This window comes from Lissotriton helveticus, chromosome 1_1, assembly GCF_964261635.1.
Source record: "Lissotriton helveticus chromosome 1_1, aLisHel1.1, whole genome shotgun sequence".
Lineage (NCBI taxonomy): Eukaryota > Metazoa > Chordata > Amphibia > Caudata > Salamandridae > Lissotriton > Lissotriton helveticus.
In genome coordinates, this window is record NC_136057.1 from 224,670,194 (window position 1) to 224,686,745 (window position 16,552).

A 16,552-nucleotide genomic window follows, 5' to 3' on the forward strand; every position below is an offset into this window, starting at 1 on the left:
TAAATTCCAGACCCTGGTAATACAAGTGTCAAAGAAAGCGATCTCAACCGACATCACCCATAGAAGTAGGAAAAATACATAAGAGCATGAACCTTAGGAAAACATGAACCTCGCCTACTAACATACGTGCAGATACCCAACCGCCCTTCATCCTGTGGTAAGCACTGTCACCGCATACCTAAAATGTGTAGAAACAACAATGCATTGTAAGTGTTGCACTTAGAGTCTACCTTTACTTCTAGAACTCAGCGGTAAAAGTCGTTGCAGCTTGTCCTTATGAACAGAATTACATACCATACTAGTGAATAAGTCCCCACTACTACACAAGTCGAATAATCTTGGGGTAAGCTTCAACTCATCCTGTCTTTATTATTATGTATGCTGTATGCAATAGCAGGCCCTCACAAATCCTTTACCATTTCTTCTAGGCGGTATAAATATATCTTCTACCTATTACTAAGGAATAACTACTATCTATATGCAAAAGAAAGTGGACAGAGTTAGGTGTTTATGTATGGAAGGTAAGAATAAATCATGATAATGTTACTTAATCCTACACTACCCATGGAGAATTTATAAATATGAGGACTGACTTAGGAGTCTTAGTATTAATAGGTATTTGTAGTATTCCTTTCGCCTAAAACAGGAAAGGGTTGGGGGTGGAGTACCAGACAGCTTGGCTGAGAATATTAAAACTTAACCCCTTACCTGGTATGATAACTGGACGAAGCCTTCTACCCCTTGGACGCTATTTGTTTTCCGGTGTGCTTTGATGTCTCAGAACGTAATGTACATAGAAGTTGGAGAGATCCAATATGAATGATTGGATCAGTTGCCCTTGAAATGCAGCTTTCTGTTACAGGTCCTATATGTCCTACTAATGTTTTTTGATGTTAGCCATGTGCTGGTGAAATATGATTCTCTTTGTACTAGTTATGAATGAATTAATTAAATGTAAGAACTTTGTAAATAAGATTTAATTACAGATACATTATATGTTACTTGTTATTGCAGATACCCTGTGCACACAAAAAAGAAAGTAGAGTTAACCTCTGTTTGGTGTGGTCCTGAGGAAGGTGGTTGAATCCGCCGAAACGCGCGTAGACCTGGCGTGGATATGGCACAATTAGCATCTGTGCTACCTCAGCTGTAGAAATGGGTTCATTTGTGTGTCCTTTTTGAATTTCTTTGAGTCTTTCGTTAAATCTGTGTGTTATGTTGTCAAGTGGTATGTATGAGTAAGTGTATATGTTGTTTGGTGTGTGATTAATAGGGTATTATGCTTTATTGTAAAGCACTGTAGGTATTCAAACATATTGTATGTACATTATAACATGAATTAAATTATGTTTGTGACAGGTTATATATTCAAGTAAAATTTTAAAAAATGAAAAATACTTTTGATACAAATATGAAAAAAGAAATAAAATGCAAAAAATGAAATAAGAAAAAAACTTCTGTCGTACCTGTAATCATTTTGAAGGGTTTTGATTTAATGTTGTGAGATTATGCCATATGAAGAATTATAATTTGACCACGGGGGATCCCTACTAGCATTAGCAAGTGTGCTTATGTTGCAGGGATGATTCTTTTTGTGCAGGAAGGGACACATTTCTGCACAAAAACAATCATTGGTGGCATTTTCCTCTTTCTATGCATGCTGCAGAATGCATAGAAAGGCCATGAAAATTCATGAAGGGTTCCTTTTTGTGGCCTTGTAATTATGGGCAAGCACATTGCACCGCTGGTGCGTCAAAAAAGTGACGCAATGGCCTTGTAAATGAGGCCCTTCGTATTTAGAAACATCGAAATGTGGACCAAAAGCTGGAAAAGCCTAGTGCTCAAGGAGATACACACTGAAACATGATGAAAAGCAGACCAGGTTAAACTTTTAAGCAGATTAACAGCATTATCGTATGTGAGGCAGACAAATTAGCTAACATTAAAATGATGTACTGTTCAAATTTTATTAATAGGAATTTTACCTAATTAAATGACAGAGAATGTTATTAAAGATTAGAAAAAAACCTTAGTCACGAAAAAAGTAACATGATTAACATTTGGTCTAAGAAGTGACATGATGGGTCAGTATGCAGGACCTGAAGATTGTTTAGCCATGAGCTGCTTGTAGTTCGACTTTATCCAATATAAATAGGGAAACATCAGGTATTACATATCAATTCTCCCACAATAAGAATCTCAGAACAACTTTGCGTTTTGTGTGGATACAATTGTATATATGGTATCTCTTTATTGGTATTATCTGAATAGCAATGCTCCTATTTCATGTCAGAATATGACCTCACTGTTGAATATACATTTTCCATTTTCTCACATAAATTGGGAAGATGACATGATTATGATGGTAATGGAAATCAGTAGTTTATATACTAGCATTGATCATGAACAAGGACTGCAAGCGGAGGAGTACTTTTTGAAGGGTAGATCATTAGAACTGGCAGAACACAGCCAAATGCTCCTTGAATTTTTGAAGTTTTGTCTTTGTAACAACATTTTTCTCTTTCAGCAGCAGTTGTATTTACAACTCAAAGGGACGGCGATGGGAACCTGCTTCACCCCCAGCTACGCAAATGTATTTGTGGGCTGGTGGGAGACGCAGGTGGCCTGGTCAGATAACAACCAAGAATGGGTCTCTAGTACAGTAGGGTGGCACCGCTATATAGATGTACTTTTCATTTTATGGAAAGGTCCGAGAACAGAGGCAGAAAAGTAGAGCAAAGTCCTAAATAATAATGAGGTTAACTTACATTTTAGTGGAGAAATCAGTTCCAAAGAAGTTAACTTTCTGGACTTGAAAGTCTTTGTCGTTGACAACAAAAACAAAATTTGTACTTCCCTGTTCCTTAAGCCAACGCTGGGAATTTGATCTTAGAAGCCACCAGCAGCCACCCAGTTCCCTTAAAAAGAAGCATACCCTTTGGGGAGCTTCTAAGGCTGAAAAGTAACTGTACAAGAGAAACAGATTTTATTGAAGCTGCTACAGAAGCCATTAATAGGTTTGAAAGAAGGGGTTATCCAAGACACCTATTAGACTCAATACTTATCCCTTTTGGGAATATTCCAAGAACCAATCTTCTAAAAGAGAAAGAAAAGATAGTCAAAGGTTCAGGCAAAACTCATATACGATTAATTATGACTTATACCAGTGAGGTACATAGCATTGCAAAATTCGTAAGACACAACTGGCATATTCTACAAACTGACCCAGTGATAGGACAAGATGTGTCTAACTATCCTAAAATAACTTACAGGAGGTGTAGATCACTGAAAGACAGCTTGACCCACACTTCGAACAAGTGAAAAATAACCCACGAATCAGTGATTTAATGGGATTTTTTCCATGTACCAAATGCAAGGCGTGTAAACACAGTAGCAAGAGATTATCATATCCATTGCCAGACTTGAAATTAGAAAGGAAAGTTACTAAATTCCTCACCTGTAATACACCATTCTGTGTTTATGCGCTAGTATGTCCTTGTAACCTAGGTACATAGGTAGTACTATTAATCCCACTAAAAAGAGAATTCTCGGACATGCCAGAGCAATCGAACAGGAATATCCAACATATCCCATTGCTAGACATTTTGCTGAACGTCATTCTAGCAACAGGAATTTGTTAAAATTATTTTGCATTGACCATGTACCCCACACTGAGAGAGGAGGGAACAGAGAACTCCAATTAAGAAACCTGGAATCGAGGTATATAATAGACATCCAAACTAAAAACCCAGGAGGCCTAAATACAGAAGAGGAGCTAGCAGTACATCTACTTTAATTACCGAAGTGGTACGTAGAAACAGATCTCATTAACTTTTATCCCAGTCTTAGATGATGTGAAGCCTATTACATTAATGTGTGGTTCTAGTACTGATCCCGGTACTTTCTTATCAATTTAAGATGAAGAATACAAGGTGAAATAATTAAGGGAGTTAAGAAATTCCAATGTGCCCATCCAGGGCTGTATCGCTTTCCCTCATCTAATCATGTTGATTTATGATTTGACTATAACTGTGTCAATTAAAATGTATAATGAAATTTGATTTGAATGTGGAAGTATGGGAGTTTTGATAACACTTCTTAATTGATTAGCCCATCTAGGGCTGAAAATTTTATATTGCACGCAACATCATGAAATTGTAAATTTTGTTAATACCTTATCATGAATACTGCACTGTAAGTAATGGCGCTGACGCTTGATCAATGAAAACATAATTGTCCTTTGTTTATTTCAATGAATTGCCATGATGCGCAGCCCAATACAAAATAAAATGGCGAAGTCTTACTCTCTGTTTGTAGCGGTCGAGAAAGGCTCTCGCCGAAACATGACCGGCTTTTTGATTCTTTACCCGTGAGTGTGGCACCTTTCTTGCCTAAATGAGGAAGTACAAGCGAAATATATATATATATATATATATATATATATATATATATATATATATATATATATATATATATATATATATATATATATATATATATATATATATATATATATATATATATATATATTCAGGCTCACATCCTTCGCAGTGGCGCCGGGACACCAAGACAGCGGTGCAATCCAGGGGCAAAGGTAACCCTGTATACCCGCGAGTGTTTTCGCCGAAACGCATTGGGTTTATTCCGTGTTTGTCATCACGATGCTGCATTTAAGAAAATAAACTTATCTGGAAAGCGCATAATGGATTGGATGTGATCATTGTTGTTCGAGGAAAGTGCATTCGCGTAGCGGTGGCTACGCGTTGTGGAACAGAATATATATATATATATCTATATATATATAGATATATATATATAGATATATATATATACCTAAACATGCACACACGCATGCACACACACACGCACACACGCACACACGCACACATGCACACACACACACACACACTCATATATTCTTTACAAGATTAACAATATCTTTATCTCATTTCGTGAGAGTGACAGGAATTTTCAGTCTTCAATCTCTACCTGGACCGCCTTAAATGCTCCGGAAAGTCTCTTGAATTTAAAACCTCTCATGGAGGCCAAAATTAACTGTTGAAGGCTAGAATTTAAATCTGAAACTCTTCTAGATCCTGCGTCCCTGGCCATACAAGAACAGGGTTGAGAAGCTATTGTTACCGCATTTACTAAGTTGCTCAATCAATCCTTTGTCTCTGGGCATGTTCACCAGGACTGAAAGAAAGCTATAATAATTCTGCTCTTGAAGAAACCTACCTTAGATCCCTAAGTACCTGAAAATCTTAGACCCATATCTCTTTTGCTTTTTTCCGCAAAAATTATGAAAAAATGTGTCAATCAACAACTGATGAATTTTGTGGAAGAAAAAGGCTCTTCTTCAGGAAACACAATCTGGGCTCAGGCCTTCTTTTACCACACAATCAGCCCTTCTATTTGCATCCGAATTTCTCCATCTAATAGCAGACAATGGCAAAACGGCTGCACTGGTCATGCTTGACTTGCGTCCTGCTTTGATACTGTCTCCCATGGACTGTTATTAGATAGGTTAGACAATACAGGGGTGGGAGACACGGCAATGGGTAGTATGACAAACTTCTTGGAGAGTGACATCTTCCAGGTCACCATACAGTCGTTAACTTCCACCATGCGGTCGATTGAAAAGGGAGTGCTTCAAGCCTCAGCCCAGAGCTTGCTCCTGTTTAATGTTTGCATGCGTCCGCTGTCGGAAATCATAGAAGGTCGTGGTGTGCAGACAATATCCTCTGCGGATAACACACAATTGCTTCTAACTTTGGCTCAGGACAATGGCTAAGTGGCAGAAGATTTTTAACTATGTCTGGATGACCTGCCTAACTGGATGAAAAACAGCTGCCTGAGATTAAATGCTAATAAAACTGACATCCTGCTGATGGGGAAGCATCAGTGAGTTAGGCCCCCTACCTTCCCCGAACCACAAAGTAAAAGATCTTGGCATATAGTTTGATTCACCTTCTCTTTTACAGACCAAATCTCCACTCATACAAGCACCTGCTTTGGTTTCCTGGAAATGATTCTGAAGATTTTAGGCCTCATTACGGATTACGCGACAAGAAGGGCAGTCGAAGCCCTAATGGTATCACTACTGGACTATTGCAATGTCCTTTATGTCGGGGACCTCTAGTAGGAGCATTCAAATGTTCCAGAGAGTGCAAAAGGCAGCAGCTCGTATGCTGCTGAATATTCCCAAACGGCCCCCCGCAGGGCTAGCTTAAAAAAAACTTCACTGGCTCCCCATTGAGGAGAGGATATCCTTCAAAGCCATGTGCTAAGTACACAAGATACTTCAGGGAAAAGGCCCTAGCTGTCTTCTTCCCCTGATCCTACCTTACAGTCCTTACAGCTCTGATCAGCTGGAACAGGTCTGGCTAGTGTTACGAAATTCTGTAGAAATAAATATAACATATACAGAGAGAACAAGAAAATAGAGAAGCTGTAACCGTGCAATATGACCCACTATTGCCAATAAGGGCATAAGGGGCCCGATTCACAGAACGAACTTAAGACTCAATCCTAAACTTACTACTATTTTTGTATTCACAGAATGCACTTACTACTTTTGGCATTCACAGAATGAACTTACTACTTTTGGTATTCGCAGAAGTTAGGATTTTGTCTTAAGTCTGTCTTAAGTTTGTCTTAAGTTTGTCTTAAGATAAACTTAAGACAGAATCCTAACTTCTGTGAATACCAAAAATAGTAAGTTCATTCTGTGAATGCCAAAAGTAGTAAGTGCATTCTGTGAATACCAAAGTAGTAGTAAGTTTAGGATTGAGTCTTAAGTTCGTTCTGTGAATTGGGCCCCTGGTGTCATCATAAAGCACAATACTGAAGGTCGAGTGGTTTGTAATTGTCACCAAAATCCCAAGATGGCAACATAGGTATCATATATGGTATCCGTTATGTATTTTTCTATTACCTGCTTAGTTTGGCGCATTTTCAAAGCGCGGCTAACAATGTTCAGTGGTTAGAATTCAAATTACTTTTCGTAGATAGATTGTTAATAAAGCAAAGAGCAATAACGAGGGCCAGTGTATGTAGGTGCTTCTGTGGGCTTCACATTTTACCACATAATTATGGATTTTCTGCTTTTGTAACATTTAAAATATTTTTCCACATGATTTTCAGATTTAACACCACACACACAGACACACACACACGTGGAAACAAAAAAAATGAAAAGAAGCCTTCTCTATCTACGTGATCAGAATGTGAGATGATATCTCTACAGACTTCAAATCTCCACCACTCCTGCGATTCTGGTCTGAGCTGAAACCACATCTCTTCAATGCTCACCACCCATCTTTCTACTTCCTACCTCGCACCAGTTCTGAACAGGGACACGATTAATCTACTTGCTTCCCACTTCTATGCAGACATATAATTATATATATGCAAACATACATGCATTCTTATATTCATGCATGTATGTTTGGCCCAGAATACGCCACTCGTGGGTGTGAAGCTTGCTTTTTCGCTAGTGGTCTAGGTCCACCCATTCTTCTCAGTGCAGAATATTTTGTTTGTCAAATGTAAGAGTTGGGCATTGAAATGTAGATGAGACCAGGCTGAGAGTGCCAAAAGTGTTGTGTGATTGTAAAGCTCCCATGCGCCTGCTTCTCTGACGTCATTCAAGTTGATAAGTATAAAAACGTGACTCTTACCTGACTGGCGTGAGTGAATGGAGGCTGCCTCTACCACTCATATAGCAGTGAGTGTGTTCAGATTTAAATACTTTCTGGAAGCAGACACAGTCAGTCCTCTGGGTGCTAGACGACTCCCTCTGAAGCCCAAAGGCAGCTTTGTCTCATGGTCTCATTATTCTGCCTTCATTAAACGTTCTCACTCCGACGCCACTGCTGTCCCAAAAAGCTAATGAAGAGTGTTTTCATACCTCAGAGGGAACTCGTTCATTAGGACACAGCGTGTAGCATCCCAAACTAATGAAGCTTGTGAACAAAACTCTCAGAGAGGGAGCATCTGTCACTGTTGGCAACAGGGGGAGTCATGGGAGTTTGGGCAACAAGTCATTTACACACTGAAGATGCTATTTTAATATCGCAACGTAGAAGCCACACGAGACATACAATTAATATAAGAATCTTTTTTTAAATATCACTTTTATAGCTTTGCGACCATTTTCATGTACACATGCTACTTTGACTCAAAGTACTAGGATTGAGCTCACCCTTGCAAGGATAGAAGACAAGGTTGGCTTTAGCAGGGCTTGGCCTTATACTCTGGCAGATGGCAGCATAGGCCCTGGAAAACAGTAACTCAGGGTCCCATCCGGCAGTCTCTGTGCACAAATATTGGTTTATTGGGTGTAGGAGGTAACCAATTATTGACAAGACAGATGTTACCTAATGCACTATTCACATTCTCAGACAGGGGATGTGTAACCTGCACGCTGACAGGTTTGAGCATGGGAACACAATTTGTGAAGTGACTGATGGAAATGTTCTATTCAGAGGGGCTTACAAAACTACCTGCCCAATGAGACAGGTCGTAATGTTTAACCCCTGGTGTTTTGTTTCAGATGCATGGATAGAGGCCTGGAAGACCCACAGTCCTCCATCCCTGCATCTGCCTTTTAAAACAGGAAGCCTTTTATTTATTTATTTATAATAAGCAGCCCATGTCCGTGAAGGAACAGGTGCTGCTTTTAAAAACAAATATTTCTGTTTTAGGAAGGACCATCGCCCACTATTCCCAAAGGCCACCAGCATGACTCCCAGAGGAGAAGCTGCCTCACTCAGGGGCAGTAACTAGTCAATGGTTTAAGACAACCCATTGGTTTATTCCATCGCCGCCTGCAAATGAGAAGGGCTTCTTTCACACTCCTGTCTTTTTTGCGATTTAGTAATAACTCCCAAAGATCTTTTGTTAAAATGTTTATATTGCTAAAAAGGCTAAGCCTCATTTTAAAAAACTGTTTTGCTGTTGCAACTCCTTTCTGTTTGTGAACCATAGGCTTTTTGACAAAAACACAGTTACACACAAGTTTTTTAATTCTGGTTAACTCATCCCAGCATAAATGAGGAGAAACCCAATATGAGCTTCTAACATTATAATGATGGCAGCATAGAGCAGCATAAAGTGAGCTTATTTGGGCCTGGGTTTCACTAAATAAAACTGCAGATACATGTTTTCAAATAAATACTTATGCAATGACGTATCTGAGCCTCAACTAGCAGTTGTGATATATATTTTTTGTGGGTGAACTTTCATTAAAATGTTTTTTTAGATGTGAAATGGTGTGTACTAGGCAGCACGGGTTCAATGACGTTAGTAGGGGTATTGTATGCAATTTAATAACAGAATAGACTATCTGATGCCAAAGAGCTCATTAACTAATGTGACTATCAGCCTGATTCATGAAGCGAAATAGCGCCCGCAATGGCTGCGAAAAAGCAATTGCGGGTGCAAAACACGGAAACGGCATTCAAGTACGAAATAGCGAATTCGCAAAAAAATAATAGCGATTTAAATAGCGATTACGCTATAATAGTCGCAGACTCCGGGTAGTCGAGCATTAGCGATACGGAAATAGCGACCAACCACGGAATCTGCGAAATGAATAGCGAAACGCAATATTGTCTCAATCGGCATTCATGAAATAAATACATTAGCGAAAAAGCGCTAATTCGCACGTTTGCGCGGCGCAATTTAAGGACAACTCAAAGCAGGTGGTAACCATAAAAGCCATGATTAAGTAAAATTTGAAAAACTGTTGGCCAATCACCAACAGGTCCAGGCCTGACCAATCACACATAAGGACATTCAGCAGCAGCATTAGGCGTTCCACAATGCCTGGGATGTACATGGTGGTGAGGCGGCGAAGGCTACAGCGAGCAGCACGGAGGAGACGCATGAGGCAGGCAAGGATTTACCGGCAGCGGGTCACCTTGCTGGGCCAAACCAGAGAACAGATTTATGCTAAATACAGGCTGAATGGGGAAATGATCACCTGGCTGATACAAGAACTCGACCCCATCATGCAGCACCCAACAAGGCGAAACAATTCTGTGCCCACACATGTGCAGGTATTGTGCAGCCTGCACCTCCTGGCCTCCGGCAGTTTCCAGGGCATAGTAGCCGCTGCTGGGGGGATATCCCAGCCCACCATGTCACGCTGCCTCCACACTTTTGTTGACGCCATGCTCAGCCAGCTCCACCGGCACATCACATTTCCCACGAGCCAACAGGAATTGGACCTGACAAAACTACAATTTTATAATGTCGCCCATTTTCCCCATGTCCTCGGCTGCATAGACTGTACCCACGTCGCCATCTGCCCACCAGCTGCCACGGAGTATATGTACCGCAACAGGAAGTCCTACCACTCCCTCAACATACAGATGGTCTGCAATGCCAAGACCATCATCACTGACATTGTGGCCCAGTACCCAGGGAGTACCCATGACTCCTTTATCTTCAGGCACAGCGGACTCCACACACGACTGATCAGGGGAGAGTTTGGGGAAGGACACCTACTTGGTAAGTACACTTTGTCTACAATGTCACATTGCTATGAAGTAACTGCGCTGCACAGGCAATCAACATCTGCTCCTCTCATTCAGGTGACAGTGTCTACGCCCTACGGGAATACCTCCTGACCCCTTACCTCAACCCTGCCACACCTCAGCAACGGCGCTACAATGTTGCGCACATCCGGACAAGGAACTGTATAGAAAGGACATTTGGCCTGCTCAAGAGCAGGTTCCGTATACTGCACAAGACAGGTGGGGCCATGTATTACAGTCCTGCAGCGTGCTGCCGCATTGTGGCTGTCTGTGCAATGCTTCATAACATTGCAACCAAGCGCCGGATACCTGTTGACATCTCAGGCAGTGAATCTGAGGGGGACGACCGGCCACCAGCACATGCGCACCATGCACGCGGGGAGAACCCAGCTGAAGGCCACAGACGTCGCAACCACATCACAGCTAACAATTTCTAGCCCACCCCCTTCCCCCACCCCACATATCACAATTGCATGCAAAATGTAATGATTACACAAGGCTAATGTGTGCAGTAAAATAAATGTATTTGTTTCATTCACAAGAAAAAGGTTATGGTTTCAACTATTTACAAATTACAGTATTCCTGCATACTGCATGTGAAGGTTCATGGCAGGCTTAGCGTCAGCCTGCGCCAGTGTCCCTCACACAGTGTCATTGGCGCCTCCGGCGTGTAATGCCCAGGCGCCGTTGAGGCTCATCCACATCCTGGGCAGCTGTACCAGGCGTAGCCCTGGTGCTGCGCCTAGGTGGCGGGACCTGCGTGGCAGAGTGGCTGCTCACGCTGGAGGCACCCTCACTAGCATCGTCTCCCCCTACAATGGCCGGTAGCACAGGTGTATGAAGTGCCGTCACGGCGGTGGTCAGGTGCTCCAGCACCCTAGTGATGTCCTCGCAGCACTGGACCAGTTGGTGCTGCTGGGTGAGGGAGCGCCGCGACAGCTGGGTGGTGGCATTTGATGCCACATAATTTGACCTACTATAGGCCGACAGCCGGCTCATCAGCTGGTGGTGGCGCCTGCTTGCAACACTGCGGTGTTTGAAGAGCGCAGCAGTGTTCTCCTCCATGGCCGTCGTCATGCGGTCCATGGCCGCCGTCATGCGGTCCATCCGCTCTCCAACTCCCGCCACATTGCAGCCAATTTTATGCAGCTGGAGCTGGATGGCTCCTTGCTGCTGCGACTGGCGCTGGTGGATTCGGAGCATGCGCCGCTCCACGCTCATGCAGGCATGGAGATGCCCATTGCCCCTCCTGCTGTTCGGCCGCTGTGTTGCGGATGTGGCTGGCCCAGATCTGGTTGCACGAGCTGCAGGTGGTGTAGCAGCTGGTGTTGCTGGTGCGGCAGGAACTGGAGGCACATTGGTGGGGTGCCTGGCTCTGGCAGCCGGTTGGCCGGCAGATGTAGGAGCACGTACGGTGGGGGGCCTGGCCTTGGCAGCCGGTTGGCCGGAAGATGTAGGAGCAGGTACGGTGGGGGGCCTGGCTGCTGGTGTTGGTGCAGCGGCAGATGCAGGAGCAGGTACGGTGGGGGGCCTGGCTGCTGGTGTTGGTGCAGCGGCAGATGCAGGAGCAGGTACGGTGGGGGGCCTGGCTGCTGGTGTTGGTGCAGCGGCAGGGGCTGGTGGCTGGGTTTCGGGTACTGATTCCTCCTCCTGGGCCTCCTCATCAATCTGCAGCCTCTCGCTGTCACTGCTATCATCGCCACCTGTGAGGGTAAGTGGATACTCATTAGGTGCATGTGACTGTCAGACGTGCAGATGTTACATGCATGCTGGGTGTCATTCCCTGGATGGCTGTGGATTTGCGCACTTTGGAACCTTTCTGGCCGCATTGTGGTACTACTACATTGTGGACATACTACATCTCCCACAATGCTTCAGGGCATTTCCTGATGCACAACATAGGCATGACTAAGGGCCAATGAGTGAGCCTTTTTGGTCAGGGACGGTCATAGGGGACAGGGTCGCAGTCGCATGCCACTTACCTTGGGTGTCTTGGGTGGGGCGGGAGGAGTCCAGAGGGGTCACGCCAACACATGCCTCCCTCTCCAAGGTGTTCTCAACCTGGTCCTCCAGGGGTGTGTTGGGTGGGACAGTCGGTCCGCCACCTCCAGTGCCCGATGCCTCACCAAGGCGCTCCGCCACCCTCTCCTTGGCACGCCCTCGGAGGTCGTACCAGCGCTTCTTCAGCTCCTCCAACGACCTGTCCGCCACGCCCACCGAGTTTACGCTGGAGGCTATCTCCAGCCAGATCCTCCGCTTGTCCTGCTCTGGGACCTTTCTGGAGTTGGTACCAAACAGCCTGTCGTGGTTGGCCACCACCCCTTCAATCAGGTTCTCCAGCTCCTGCTCGGAGAACTTGAGCTTGCGCTTTCGTCCAGCGCTGTTGCTGGGGCCAGGGACAGGTTCCTCGGACATGGCGGTCGCTATTTCTGCTGTTTCTGGAGTCGCTAACGGTGCTTTAGCGTCTGCTTTCCGTCGTGCACACTCGAAGGATAGCGTCACTGTGGTGTTTGGGGGTGGGAACTGGCTGCTTCCTGGTTGTGATGTCATCACGGTGCTCGGAATGCGTCTTCCCGTTTTCCCGATCGTGCGAGAATGCGACTCGCATTCCCGATCGCACGGGATTGCGAGTCGCAATCCCGTGCGATCGGGATTGCGAGTCGCAATCCCGATCGCAGGTAGCCGGGAATAGCGATTTTTCTGCGTTTTTTGTAGGTCGCTAACGCCTTTAGCGCCCGCGTGCGAGTCGCTATTTTTTCCCCGAAAAGTACATGAATGCCGTTTTGCGTTTCCTCAATAGCGAGTCGCTATTAATCGCTATTAGGGACACGCAAAACGGCCCGTACATGAATCAGGCTGTATGTTAGTTAAGCTAAAGTGCAAACGGCATACTGCATCCAGATTGCATGCACTTTCACAACTGCATTTCCCAATAACATATACAGGGGGCAGGAGGGGAGCCCACTGCAGGCATAGTGTCATCATGCCTCACAAGTGCTGCATGGTTTGTGCAATTCATTTCTCAGGTAAAGCTGTGTCTGTGTGCCATCAGTATCAGCACAGCTCAGAGCTGGACATCTCTAGACATGGGTTCAGTGGTAGTTGCCTGTCATCACCACAGTGCAGGACACTAGGTCTGCGGGCACTGAATGCGCTGCTTTTAGTTGCTCAAGTCTAGTACCACTCAAGGCTGCATTTTCATCCCTTGTCTCCTCAGGTGTGTAGCTCCACGTGAAGCCTAACAGAGGGGGTGGGATGGCCACCACTGGCTGCTCTTATGCTAGGAGGTGAACACCTGTAATTGTGAGTACAAATTCTACTGTATTGCATAAACCATTGCTGTTGTAAGACTGGTGCCAGATACCATGGGCCAAAAATGTGCACACTATAGGATGCCCCAGATGAGGACTTTGTGCATTTGGGCCCAGATGTAGGTCGCCAATTACCGGTCGGTAACAGACGATTTCGGCCGTTGCCGACCGGTATTTGGGAATTGGCATGTAGGGGGCATTTTATTTACAGAATCGGTATATGTACCGGTTCGGTAAATTTACAGAATCGGTAAAATACCGAATCGGTAAATATACCGATTCTGTAAATCAAGATGTAGGTGGCACTGTAATCAGTGCCACAGGCCCTTACCGAATCGTTATTTACCATGGACTACTATTCCATGGTAAATAACAAATTCCAGTGTACATGCACATCTGTGCATGTACACCTGTGCCATGTGGCACACAGACATGACAGACACACAAGCCAGAAACAGGGGTGCAACAGGGTGTCAAAGTGACACCCTGTCCCCCTTGTAAATTCGGTCATTTTACCGATTCGGTAATTACCGAATCGGTATTTGCTATTGAATCCTATGGGCTTCAAGGCCCATAGGAATCAATGGCAAATACAGATTCGGTAATTACCGAATCGGTAATTACCGAATATTACAGATTCGGTATTTTTACCGAATTATTTAGCTACATAGCAATTACCGAATTGTAAATACTGAATCGGTAAAATTCGGTATTTACCATTCGGTAATGTGCTATTACCTACATCTGGGCCTTGGTTTGTATATGACCCGAAATTAATGATGCTCGTCGACTAAATTTAAAGTACTTATTTAATGAGTGAGGGATTCGTACGTGCAGAACAGCCATCATGAGAAGCTTGTATTCTACAGACCCTCAGCTAAATTGTAAACTAGTGAAGTCCTTGAAACCGCCACCATATGTGAGCACTTTTTCCGCCGGTCGCGAAGGCGACCAGGGGAAAAGCGGCGGATGGACTTGCCATCCGCTGCGGACCCCCCAGCCATCCTAATTTTCAGGGAGAATGGGGGTCGGATTGCCCCCGCCAGCCCTGCGGAGGCAATCCGTCAGCTACATAATCGACCCCTTAATTTGTATTTGTATTGTGATGGTTTTTATTAACTAAAAACAATAAACAAACAAAGACAGGTGCCAAACATAGCAGCAGTGTTCTCCCAACCATAGTTACCCCCTCCTTGAGTGGTCCTTGACCTGAGTAATTGAAAGCACCACGTTTAGCACCCCAAACTACATGCACAGCTCTTTGATGATCAGTGGTCACTACAATATACCACATGCCCAGAGATGTCCACCATGAGTGTCGCGGATGTTTGATGGCAAAAACTTCTAATCGTGAGTACACTTCTGAAATGCTTTAACTATATGCACCAGGAGGCCTGTGTTAACATGCCAGACGTGTGCATGGCAAGACTACTGGATCATGCCATGTGTTTTAGAATAACCTGTAGAGTTTCCACAACACTCAGCTTGAAACAATAAACTGCACTGTGCATGGTGCTGGTACCAGCCAGAAGGCACTAAACAACTCACCTGTGTAATCTATCCCAACCAGGAGAATGTTTCTGTACTGGTAGCTCTTTGATGATCAGTGGTCACTACAATATACCACATGCCCAGAGATGTCCACCATGAGTGTCGCGGATGTTTGATGGCAAAAACTTCTAATCGTGAGTACACTTCTGAAATGCTTTAACTATATGCACCAGGAGGCCTTTGTAAAGAAATGTAGTACAATGCTGCGGTTTGAGCTGTGTTGCATTAAGGGGCCGATTAGGATGGCGGACGGACTTGCGTCCGTCCGCCATCCCAGAGGTGGAGGGACCGTCCGCATGGGCTGCGGTGGTCCCTCCGTGCAAATTAGGATGTGACCGCCACCCTGGCGGTCACATCCTGGATATTTAACATTGCGGCGGGTGCTGCTTCAAGCAGCACCCGCTGCAATGTTAAAAGTGCATGTTTTACATTTACATGCAAAAAGCGGCAGGCACCGTGCGGTGCCTGCCGCTTTGTGCATGTAAATGCTGGGGGGTACCATAGGTACCCCCCATGTGCACCCCCCCACCCGTCCACACCCTGGGGGCCCGCAACGGGCCCCCAAAATCAAAAGTACACATGCTTTTCCACGGCGGAAAAAACGCCGCGGAAAAGCATGTTTACAAATGTTTCCTAATGTGGCTGGCGGTGTCTGATAGACACTGCCAGCCAAATGAGAGCTTTTCCGCCGCGGTTGTAATCCGACCGCGGCGGAAAAGCAGCGGACAGAAACCAAGACCCACCAGCCATCGTAATGCGGCGGTGGGTCTTTGGTGACTCCGCAGAGGATTTTCCGCCTCCTCCGGGCCGGAGGTGGCTTCCGCCGGCCCGGAGGAGGCGGAAAATCCTCCATCCTAATCGGCCCCTATATTTTGTTGTTGTTTGCATGGGTGGACCATGGTTGTTCCTGTGCAGCCACTCATGGAATTTAACGCAATCTCAGATTTTCAATCTGGGATTGTGTCAAAATTGTGTACCACAACACAGAGGTGTAACGAGGAAAAGTATTTTTATTTCTCCCTGCTATTTCCTCTTTAGATGGGTCATCAATTCTGCAGCACAGAGGAATATGGCTCCAAGGATTGTTTTTGCGCAGGAAGGAGTCCCTTCATGTTAAAAAATATTCCTGCCTGTAGCTTAAAAGCC